Here is a 5,878-nt window from a genome sequence, read left to right as displayed (position 1 = left end):
ATTTTTAGGTATCATTTACCAGACTAATATACATTGACCTTATGGGTATTCGTGACCCAACCCACCAAATGTGTCACTTGATTGATATTGATCCACTAGTTAAACAGGTGGGTCAAATGGGTTTGGATTAAAATTTCCTTCTCTAACCTAGTTCCTTAGGTTTAATATAATTACACACCTAGTTTTTTGGGATATCAATTGACCATCTCTAATTGTTAAGTACATAGATTTAGGCCTTGTTTGTATGAAAGTACAAAAGCACTATAGTATTTGTTTCATATACTATATTTCTGCTTTCATATTTTGTGTTTTTGATGAAATAGTGCTTCCGTTTTGTGTTAATTAAAAAGTTTAATGGGAAAATTATTTGAAGTGGTAAGAAATCATTCGAGGCCTTAGAGTTAGTAGGAAATATAACTCTTGATGTAGGCAGAAGCCGATTCTGATAGACAAGCCCAAATAGAGGGTTTCTCTGTAATGGAGCTCATGCTTGAGCATATATTTATTAGGCCATGTTTGATTTAAAAGAAAAGGTAGGAAAAGGAAAGGAAAAGTAGGTATAATTTTTCACAAGAATGCATAACATTGTATTTTTCTTCTGAAAATTGTATATTTTTGTTTCTAAATGTTATTAAATAACTCGTCAATTGAGGTATGACTTTTCAATTCAATTTTGAATCTTTGACTTTTAATATTTTTAATGAAACAAAGTGTCGGTGAAACATATTTCTCCCCCTTTCCCCACCATCAACCCAAGCTTTCAATTCAATTGTAGAGGCCATTGTAGTTATACTTTGCTTTATAATTTCAGTTTTTGATATAATATTTTGAGAGAACAACTGTTCATCAGCACACCCTAAGAATTTTTAGCCCCACAGTTGCAGTTGAGGTAGGTGCCAGCTCAGAATTGATGTCAATGCACGAGTAGATATTGGTATTTTAGGATGAGGATATTTATCATTTTTAATTATATAAAATTACAGTGAAATTTAAAATTTAGCAAAATCTCCATTCGTTGTTTCTGGGTAATAAAATAAAACATTTCAGTACCTAATGTACTGAAAATCGTTCTTTATCATTTTTTTTTATTATTATTTTAATTGAACAAGTTGGATGGTTATGTCACAACTGATAAATTTCTGGTGATTGTGAAATATGGGAGCCTCTTGCACCATGCATCATTAATTATCACATACAACTATCGGGTCGAATAGTGATTACCAGTAGTGACTGATAGTGATGTACCTTTAAATTTAGGATGTTTTATCGGCCTACATTATGTCTACAAATTCAAATATTTCTTCAAGAGTTTCAATATATTTCTTCATTTTTCCTTTTTTTTTCATGGAAAGATAAATTTTGTAAGTTAAAGCATGCATAAAATAAGAACATTTATGAGATAATAATACATGAAAAGGCCAGAGTGGAGGAAAAAACAACCAGATTTTAAAAAAGTGATGAAGTTCTATTTTCTGTAATGGATGATTCCATTAGCTTTAGTATAGTTTATCTTCCTTCTCATCTTCTTTCTATTCGTTTTTCTATTTTTGGGGACGTGCTATCCCCCAACCCCGTCTTGTGTAGCCTCTTTAGGTTTTATCAAAAGAAGTATATATTAAAAAATGATAAAAATCACCAGTGATATGTCATCTCTCGAATATAATATTGGAAAGATATGATATAGGGAAAATCTTATAACCAATCAATCGGGATCGTAAAAATGGTAACCAATAAAGCAGGTTTTTGATGGCAGGTCGTAGATGATGAGATGTTCTTCATGTATAGCTGCGATAAAGGTAGACAGGATTCTCGTGGGCAGAAGATCCGGACTCTACATACCATATGTATATCAATCCTTTTATCAATTTCTCCATTTCTCTCCTAACAACTTACTTTCCTATTTGGCAATCGTTTTAGTTAAAAAAAACGAATACCTCCTTAGCAGTTTACGATTGGAGGTAGTCTATGATAATGATTTCTGGTGTTTTTTTAAACTTCTTCGTAAAGTTTATTAGATAAATTAATTTGGTTGCCTACTTTGTCTCCAATTCAACATTTAATTTGAAAAAATTAAATCAGGGACTTCACACTTTGATCATAATCTAATGTCAAATGTTAGTCTTATATGAATCCTTTCCAGCATAATTCTTTTTGATACAACTTCCTATCATACATCATAGTTCCCATGCATTGTATATATGGATTTTGATGTTGTTCGATCCTAGGTAGTGCAAGAATTGAGGTCATATTCAGATAATCCTTACCAACAGAGCGGAGCCGAAGTGGAAGGATGAAGCCGTGCAATGAAATCTGCGAGCGAGAAGATGTCTGAGGCCCGAGGAGTTATCCCCGGGTAGATACTCCGACGCTCAAGTTAGTAGGGAGTAGTGGACGGTCGGGCCAAATAGTTAGAGAATAGTGCTGGTCTGAGCAGAGTAACAGTATGAGTGCTAGCAGTTGGAATCCCTTACCTTGAGCGGGAGATACCTTTTTATGGTTGGAGGTCCCTGTCTTGATTGGATTAGGCTTCTAGGGTTGCCGGGATGAGGTTAACCACCGAGGTCTTCAGGATGAGTCATAATCCCCAGCGGAGTTGTCCCCATCCGCTCCTGTTCTTGGTCGTGCTTATCCGCATGATGTGGAATCGACGTGGCTGGGAGGATAAGGTGGGGGACACAAAAGTAGCACAACATTGCCGTGGTCACAGAGTCGATGTATGCCACAGAGATGGTAGTGCGGTGCCGACGTGGCTGTGGTGATTGGAAGGTGACGGGGCGGCCATGTGGCACCTAGAGTTAGCTCAACCATGACCCAAACAGATTCCTTGCTAACTATATTCTAAGGCCATGCTTGGTTTAATTCTCATTCCTTCTCATTCTTACCCAAGATGAAATTTTTAAATGGAAAAGAATGGGTAAGAATAGGCAAAATGAGAAAATATTGCTATGAACCAAACACCTTTTTCCAAGGTTTTTAAAGCTGATCTGGAGAATGACTCGGTCAAGGGTCCGATTCTCGGGTCGAACGGTCGACCCATTTAGATAAAAAATAAAAAAAATAAAAAAATAAAAAACGGTCAAAACTGTTCGAATGGTTAGCCACCCGGGTCAGCAGTTTGCTGGCCAAAATCAATGGTTTTTAGGAAAAATATGGTTTTGGAGAAAAACAGAACCGGTCACCTGACTGGTTCCTAGTTTTTCGGTCTGATCGTCCGGTCCGGTTTTGAAACCACGTTTTTTTCCTAAAAATAATTTTTTTTCAAACTGACAAGTGTTCTATGTTGCTCATTTTCATTCTTCAAAGAAAAAAAAAAAAAAACAAAAATTGTGCCAGCATTCACAAACTGCCAGCCTAGGTCTCCAATAGTCAATGTTTATCAATTGGCATAGGTGTTTTGTAAAAGTGCTTTTATAAAAGTATTTTTGTAAAAGCACTTTTATACTTTTAAAAAAGTACTTTCATAAAATGCTTTTATAAAAGTGCTTTTGTACTTTTATAAAAGTGCTTTCATAAAAGTACTTTTATAAAAGTGTTTTCATAAAAGTGCTTTCGTAAAAACACTTCCATAAAAGTACTTTTACTTTCGCAAAAGTGCTTTCGTAAAAATACTTTCATAAAAGTTCTTTCATAAAATTACTTCATAAAAAGTAATTTAGAAAAGTACTTTAGTAAAACTCTTCCACAAAAGTGCTTTCGCAAAAGTGATTTCATGTAAAAATACTTTTATAGAAGTTCTTTCGTAAAAGTACTTTTATAAAAATGATTTCATAAAAGTGCTTTTGCAAAAGTAAACATCTATGGCAACAACTTTATAGGTAGAGTTTCTTCAAAGAATGAAATGAGCAAGATGGGGCATGATTATTTTTCATGCTACATGCTAGTCAATTTTTGTGCTACGGGGCATTTTTCATTCTAAAAAGAATGTGGCCCTTGGCAAGAATTTTGTAACCAAACACTATGTTATTCATTCTTGTCCATTATTGCCTAAAATGAGCAAGAATTAAGAGAATGAGCCCCGGAGCAATGAACCAAATATGGCCTAAGTTTCTACACTTGAATGGTCAAGGTGCCAAAAGTCATGTATCAACATGCCGTCCCCCAACGCCTGAATTGTTGTTTGACACCAAGGCTTTTAAATAATTTTCTAAATAAGTGCTTATTAGATAATCATTTTTGAGCATTTGGTATGACATAGGCATTTTCATTGTAAAAGGGCTTCTCTAAAATGTAAAATGCTAGAAGCCCATTATATTTACATATTCTAAACATGGTTTGCAGATTTTTGGTGAGGCTAAATTGCTGAAACCTCCCTTAAAGTTTCTAATTATTGTTGAAATCCCCTGAAGTTTGGTACTTACAATCACCTATCTGTACTTTTTGACATAGTTGCATGTAGACCCCCTCTGTTATAAATTTCTAACAAAGGGCATGAAAAAAGCAATACAAACTTTATAAGCAGCAAACAATAAAAGGAGAATTTAAAGTTACAGCTTTAAATTGTAGGGTATTATGGGCATTCTCATGTTTCTTTTTAAGAGATTCAAACAAAGGAGGTCTATTTGCAACTATGTTAAAAAGTTTATGGAAGGTGACTGTAATTACCAAACTTCAGATGAGGTTTCAACAACAATAAAAAATTCCAGAGGAAGTTTTAGTAATTTACCCTTTTAGTAATATTTTTTCACCGAACGTTTTTTTTTTTTTGGCTTATTTTAAGTACTTGTGACTTCTAAAGGGGTGTTTTGTAATGTGGATAAAAAATTAGTGGGTGTGGACAAATGCACACCACACCCTATGGAAGGAACCGGTCCACACCACACCACTATCTATATTTGTTTTGAACCATGGACAAAACTATGTAGATAGAAATTGTCTACACACGAAGTGTCGTGCAATCCACACCATACCTATTGATTTTATACATTTTACATACAATTTGTAGGATAATTTATACAATCAATTGTGAATGAAAAAACCATAATATAAGCCAAAGTGATTTGGAATATTAATATAAAATAATAATGAATAAAATAAAATGGCAATATATAATTACTAATAAATGTAAAACAAATATATTTGTCATTATAATATTATCTTCAGTAATAAACAATTTAAAAAAAAGAATTTCAATATAAATTAAAATATTAAATAAAATGAGGGTAACACAGGTGCATTATATCGAATCTTTTTTACAAACTGTTCATACAGACTATACTATAATGTGGCCCATTCACAAAAAAAACCTGTAAATAATAAACTGGAGTATAGCCCATCTCTATCCATACTATTTTATGGACGGGGATTGTCCACATAAAACAAAACGCTACATTCTATTGTGAATAAGGCCAAAACCCTTCCAAATGCAGCCTCGTGCATTGAACCAGTGGAGGAATGGCAATCGGCATGCATTACATTACAAAGGTATGATGGGGGATAACCATATTACCCTAGCAGTCCATGGATTCACGAACACACGGTCTCTGTCACGGCCCAAGAGATAAAACTTAATTCCAAAGAACATTCCATCACACATACTCTTTGACAAGTTTCAAGTCTACAAAGGCAATAGGACCCACCACTTAATAAGCTCCACGTCGTACATCGCTTCTGCCAAAAAATAGCATAATCTAACAAATGATCGGAGTTTGTGTATTTTACTTCTCATTTAGATAACCATTAAAAGAAAAAACCCATTAAACTGATATGTATACAAAATACGACCACGTACCAAAAATTTAATGGATACATGATCGGAAAAATACGGACCGGCCCAATATAAATTTTTGAATTGATGTCAATTTACAGGTGGGCATTTTAAATCTACAATGGAATTCAGAAATTTATATTGGGCCGGTAAATTGGCATCAATTCCAAGTTG

This window comes from Nelumbo lutea, chromosome 6 (assembly GCF_056320005.1).
Source record: "Nelumbo lutea isolate HS-2025 chromosome 6, American lotus-T2T, whole genome shotgun sequence".
In the NCBI taxonomy this organism is placed as follows: Eukaryota; Viridiplantae; Streptophyta; class Magnoliopsida; order Proteales; family Nelumbonaceae; genus Nelumbo; species Nelumbo lutea.
Note: the sequence above shows the minus strand (reverse complement) of the source record.